A 6923-nucleotide genomic window follows, 5' to 3' on the forward strand; every position below is an offset into this window, starting at 1 on the left:
CCTCCCTGTTGGGAAGGATGACGGATGCTTTCCCAACCCTGTACTTTGACCTTTGTGATTTGGTGGGAGAGTCTTGGAACCCCTCAGATCAGGAACCATTCCCGGGATATGGCTGCCATCATGGGGGGGGGGCGGCATGGGACCAGGAACAAAGACTTCTATGTTTGTCCAGAACAAAACACACAAAAGGGGTGTGGAGGGCCGGGGGAAGGTTACTGTGCCCAATGGGGTTGCGAAACAACGGGGGAAGCTTACTGGAAACCCTCCTCCACCTGGGATCTAATCACGCCCAGACGAGGAAATACGCCTGGGTACTCGGGAAGGGGGCCCTGGACTTGCGGAGGAAAAGCTTGTGGCCCCTGCTATGATACCGCTACCGCTACCAATGTCCAGGGCGCCACCCCAGGAGGTAGATGCAACCCCTTAGTCCTAGATTTCACCACGCAAGGGAAAAAGGCCTCTTGGGACGGACCCAAATCATGGGGATTGTGCCTATACCGTTCTGGATATGATCCTGTCATTATGTTTTCATTAACCCGACAGGTGATGAATGCAGGCCCTCAGCTATCAATAGGGCCAAATCCAGTCCTACCAGAACAAAAATCCCCTTCTCAGCCAGCACAAGCCTTACACCCAGCAGCACATCATAATACCTCAATGACCCCCTTAGCCAGCAATAGTACCCCTAGCACACCCACCTACTACCACTACCCTGTCTCCCCGTCAACCTGGAACAGGGGATAGACTACTCAACTTGGTACAAGGGGCCTATCTGGCTCTCAATTTCACAGATCCGAACAAGACCCAAGATTGCTGGCTATGTCTGGTCTCAAGACCCCCTTACTATGAAGGAGTGGCCATTCTAGGTAACTATACCAACCAAACCTCTGCATCCACCAGCTGCACTTCCATCCCCCAGCATAAGCTGACCCTGTCTGAAGTATCTGGACAGGGACTTTGCATAGGGACTATTCCCAAAACCCACCAGGCCTTATGTAACTCTACCCAAAAGGTGTCCAGAGGAACCTATTACCTAGCTGCCTCCAACGGGACCTATTGGGCATGCAGTACTGGATTAACCCCATGAGTTTCAGCTGCTGTGCTCAGTGAAACCTCTGATTATTGCATTCTAATTGAATTATGGCCCAAAGTTACATACCATGATCCTGAATACATCTATAGTCATTTTGAAGGGAGACTCCGATTTAGGAGAGAACCAGCCTCCCTAACTTTGGCCTTATTGCTGGAAGGCATCACTATGGGGGGAATAGCGGCAGGGGTGGGCACAGGGACCACCGCTCTTATGGAGACCAGCCAATTTAGACAACTTCAGGCAGCCATGCATACTGATATCAAGGCACTGGAAGAATCGGTTAGCGCACTCGAAAAGTCATTAACCTCCCTCTCAGAGGTAGTCCTACAAAACAGGAGGGGGCTAGACATGTTGTTTTTGCTAGAGGGAGGGTTATGTGCGGCGCTCAAAGAGGAATGCTGCTTCCATGCGGACCACACTGGGCTGGTGAGAGACAATATGACAAAGCTTAGAGAGAGGTTAAGACAGAGACAAAAGCATCTTGTCTTTTGTATTGTCTTCTTTGATGGGTCCCTTGATTATCCTCCTTCTGATACTCCTGTTTGGGCCTTGCATCTTAAACCGCCTGGTCCAGTTTATAAAAGACAGGCTGTCAGTCATCCAGGCCCTAGTACTGACCCATCAGTATCACATGTTACCACAACAAGATACCGAGGTTCTGTAATTGCTTTGAGTAAAAGATTTAACTCAAAAAAAAGGGTGGGGGGGGAATGAAAGACCCTACAGACCCCCTCCTCAAAACCCGTAGCTAGCATGCTCCCCGGGGGAACGTCCTGTTTGCTTTTAAAAAATTCTCCGGATTAGCAGCCAGCCTGCTCCCATAAGAACATCCCATGTGCTTGAGAGAGCAGGATATCTATCAGATAGACATAGGAAGACTGCAAGGCAAGATGTCAACAAAGCAGGTTAGCTATAAGATAGGAACAGGATGATTGTTGCCAGGCATCCATGCTGAGAGAGGAAACCATTCATGCCCCCCCCCCCGCCGCATTCCGATAACCACGCTTTTGCTTCTGTAAATTTGCTTCTTGCTGACACCCATGCTGAGAGAGGAAACCATTCATGCCCCCGCCTCATTCCGGTCAACCGATAACCACGCTTTTGCTTCTGTAAACTTGCTTTTTGCTCTTCCCTATAAAAAGTCCGCCCTCCAGTTGGCAGGTGCGCAAGTCCTCCGAAAGACTTGCTGCCCGCAGGTACCTGTGTTTACTCAATAAACCTCTTGCGATTTGCATCCGTGCGGTCTCGGCCTGTTCCTTGGCGTTGGGGAGGTCTCCTCCCGAAAAGAGGTTCTCGTCGAGGGTCTTTCAGGAGCCTGTCCTGGAACTAGCTCTGTAGACCAGGCTGGTCTCGACCTCACAGAGATCCGCCTGCTTCTGCCTCCCGAGTGCTGGGATTAAAGGCATACGCCACCATCCCCCCCCCAAGGCAGTTTCTTTACTAACCAATGAAAGTAACACATAGACACATGACCCTCCTCCATCAGGTCATCCTAGAGATTGCCCCAGATTCCAATTGTCTCTCCCAGTACTCTCTCCCTCCATCCTCCCCATCTGATCCCTCCTGTTCCCGTCCAGACCACCCTACCCTGTCCAACAGTGATGTCTATTCTATTTTCCCTTCACAGTGAGTGAGATTCATGTGTGTCTTCCTCTCCCCCACTTAGAGCCCTCCTTGATACTTAGTTTCTCCAGGTCTGTGGATTGTAGCATGGTTATCTTTTACTTTTCAGCTAATATCCATTTATAACTGAGTACATACTGTGTTTGTCTTTCTCTGTCTGGGTTACCTCACTCAGGATGATCTTTGTTAGTTTCATCACTTGCCAGCAAATTTCATTATGCTTTTGTTTTTAAGAGCCGAGAAACACTCTATTGTGTAAAAACAAAACAAACAAAAACAGGGTCTGTTGTAGCTCAGCCTGGCCTTGAATTATATGGCCAAGAAAGACCTTGAACTTTTTTTTCCTAAAGTTTTTTTTACCTTTATTTATTTATTTATTTGGTTTTGGTTTTTTGAGACAGGGTTTCCTGGTAGCTATAGAGCCAGTCCTGGAACTCACTCACTCTGTAGACCAGGCTGGCCTTGAACTCACAGAGATCCACATGTCCCCATCACAAGCCTTCATGAAAGAAGTCAGGGTAGGAACCCAAGCCAGGAACCTGGAAGCAGGAACTGAAGCAGAGACGTAGAGAAGTGCTTACTGGCTTGTTCAGCGTGCTTTCTCATACAGCTCGGGAATACCTGGCCAAGGGAGGCAGCACCCACAAAGGGCTGAGCATCACCACACCAATCACTTACCAAGAAAGACTTGCCTATAGGCCGGTCTTTATGGAGGCATTTTCTCAATGACAATCCCTCTTTCCAAATGACTCTCACTTGACAAAACAAACAAACCAACAAAAACTAGCCAGGGTGCTGTCCATAGATTGTTCCGTATAGTGCACCTGCTCCTTGTCTATCTATCAGCTAGGACCTAGTGAGTCTGATAACCACGAATCTGGTCACCTCACTTGATGTAGAAGGAAGGCAGTAGGACACTCTGCAGTTCCCAGCCTTCCTACTTGAAGTATGGCAGGCAAGTTCTGTACAAGGTGAGGTCAGATGCCAGGACCCAGACGGGATATTTGAGAGGTACACCAGACAGACCACTGAGGACAAATGATCCCATAAAAGAGATTGGAGGGTGTACTAGTCAGGGTTCTCTAGAGGAACTGAACAGACTGTATGTATGTATGTATGTATTATATGTATTATGTATGTATATGTGTGCGTATTATATACATATGTGTATGTATACATTTATGTATTGCGTGTGTGTATATATTGACTATATGGTTATCATTATATACATTATATCAATGTGTATACATTATATATAGATAAGAATCCCTAAGACTGTCAGCCTCACAGACTGAACAACTACTGGATTCTTGGCCTTTCCATTAGGAGACAGTAAAAGCTTCCTTCTTCCATGTCCTTTTATGTGGACTGCCACCAGGAGATGTGGCTCATATTTAGGGTCTTTCCATCTCAAATGCTTCAGATTTAGGGTGGGTCTTTATGGTGGTTAAATGAGAATGGCTCCCATAAGCATATATATTTGAATGTCTGGTTCCCAGTTAATGGAATGGTTTAGGAAGGATTAAGAGGTGTGGCCTTGTTAGGTATGTCACTGGAGGTGGGCTTTGGAAGTTTTCTTTCTGCTTGATACCTGTGGATCAGGTTGTAAGCTCTCAGCTACTGTTCCAGGGCCATGTCTGTCTGCCTGCCTCACTCCATGCTCCCATCATAGACTAGGTTTCCTTTTATAAGGTGCCTTGGTCATAGTGTTTATTATTTCACGCATGTTTTTATGTATGAGTGCTCTGTCTACATGTATGCTACAGACCAGAAGAGGGCATCAGATCCCATTACAGATGGTTGTAAACCACCATGTGGTTGTTGGGAACTTTGGGAAATCAGCCAGTGCTTTTAACTGCTGAGCCACCTCTCCAGGCCCTGGCCACCACGGTGCTTCACCACATCAAAAGAACAATAACTTAGACAGTTTTCCCACCGCAAATAACCCAATCCAGAAAACTCTCTCAAAGGTAATTCCAGATCAAGTTGACAACCAAGACTGGCCATGACAGAAAGGAAAGGAGCACCTACTTCTGCATCTTCTGAGTCTCAGTCCAGCTCAGCTGGGACACCCTCTGGTCAGGGGTATACTTTCAATGTGAGGAGAAAGCAAAAGGCACCCAGGCCTGGGCTAGAAAAGAAGTTCTTGTCCAGTAGTAGTCCTTCCTATGCTCTGAATATTTGCCCTTAACAGATAGAAGCAAGTCAGCAGAACTGCTACTCCGTGGGTGGCCTATCACTCAACTGACAATCTTTTATTTTTCAAGACATGGTTTCTCTGAGTCACTTGGGAGCCTATCCTGGAACTTGCTCTATAGACCAGACTGGCCTTGAGCTCAGAGAGATTCGCCTGCCTCTGCCTCCCTGCTGCTGGGATTAAAGGCCTGCCTGCAGCATCACCGCCTGGTTCAACTGATAACCTTTAGGGTACACTTTTTTTTTTTTTGAGACAGGGTTTCTCTGTGGTTTTGGAGCCTGTCCTGGAACTAGCTCTTGTAGACCAGGCTGGTCTCGAACTCACAGAGATCCGCCTGCCTCTGCCTCCCAAGTGCTGGGATTAAAGGTGTGCGCCACCACCGCCCGGCAGCGTACACTATTTTTGTTTATTTGTTTGTTTTTTGATTTTTCGAGACAGGGTTTCTTTGTGGTTTTGGAGCCTGTCCTGGAACTAGCTCTTGTAGACCAGGCTGGTCTCGAACTCACAGAGATCCGCCTGCCTCTGCCTCCCAAGTGCTGGGATTAAAGGCGTGCGCCACCACCGCCCGGCTAGCGTACACTATTTTTAAAAGCTTTGTGTGCATGAGTGTATCGTCTGAGTGTATGTATGTGCACCAAATTCATGACAGATCAGAAGAGGACATCAGATTCCCTGGACCTGGATGAACTGAAGTTACAGAGGGTTGTGGCCACCAGGTAGGCCCTGGGAACTGAATCTGGGGCCTCTGCAAAATGTTACTACCAAGCTGTCTCTCCAGCCCTGATACACAAGTTCAGATGAAATATAATTTATCTGTTTGCTTTTGCTGTCTGTGGGGTTTTTGTTTTGTTTTATTGTATCACATCCAGAAAAAAATTATTGCCCAATACCTCGTCAAACTTTCTCCTTGTTTCTTTCAAGAGTTGTACAGCATTGGCTCTAAGTCTCCAACCCGTGTTGGACAGACTACCTTTCATATATGGAATGAGGTAGGAATTCAAATTCATACTTTTGCTTGTAAATCCTTTATTGAAACCAGACCCGAATTCATAACCTTGTATGCAGAACCAGGCCCCAGCAGACCAGAAGGGGGTGCTCAGGAAACACGAGGCCCTGTTCCTACATCAGGCTGTACTCCACCTACTGATTCTTTTGCTTTTTGGTTTTTCCAGACAGGGTTTCTCTGTGGCTTTGGAGCCTGTCCTGGAACTAGCTCTTGTAGACCAGGCTGGGCTTGAACTCATAAAGATCCGCCTGCCTCTGCCTCCCGAGTGCTGGGATTAAAGGTGTGCACCACCACCGCCCGGCACCTACTGATTCTTATAAGGTGATTGGGCAAAGAATGGGTGCGCACAATAGCCAGAACCCTTCACTGGGATTTAGATTCTCCACAAACCTCTTATCACACTTCAATCTTGGTTTCTCTTTCATACCTAGAGACTTGGCCCCAGTCAAGACCCCTGTCCACAGAGAACACATGTACCAGAAAGGAGGTTTCTAGGCTGATATTGTCTCCTACCCCAGCTCAACCCCAGCCCCTACCACCACCACCACCACCTGACATTCCCTCTAGCACAAAGGCCTTGGGGCCTCACGCGTCTCTGCTGGTTGGAACTTAGCACCCAGGACCCATGGGCTCAACACCCAGGACCCATGGGCTCAGCAAAGTGGTATGGCTTATATGGCTTTACCTTTGTCTTTCCTGCTCTACAGCCTTCTGCAGCTCCTGTAGCCCACAGGTGGCCCACGAGCACAGCCCTTCCAGGTAGCCTCTCCACCTCCCAGCTCTGCCCTCCCCTTTGCCTCCCTCTGATGTTGGGCTTCATTCTTGCAGAAAGCCCAATAGCCATGAGTCCAGATCAGGCTCAACTGTGGTGCTGAAAATGTAGATTCCAAAGTAGACGTGGTGTTACTTGGGCAACTGGGGAGTGGAATCACTTGGAACAAGAGGTCAAGGTCATCCTTGAGTTGGAAGCCAGCCAAGGCTAATGTATGAGACCCTAAGCTAAA

Source organism: Microtus pennsylvanicus, chromosome 11, assembly GCF_037038515.1.
Source record: "Microtus pennsylvanicus isolate mMicPen1 chromosome 11, mMicPen1.hap1, whole genome shotgun sequence".
In the NCBI taxonomy this organism is placed as follows: domain Eukaryota; kingdom Metazoa; phylum Chordata; class Mammalia; order Rodentia; family Cricetidae; genus Microtus; species Microtus pennsylvanicus.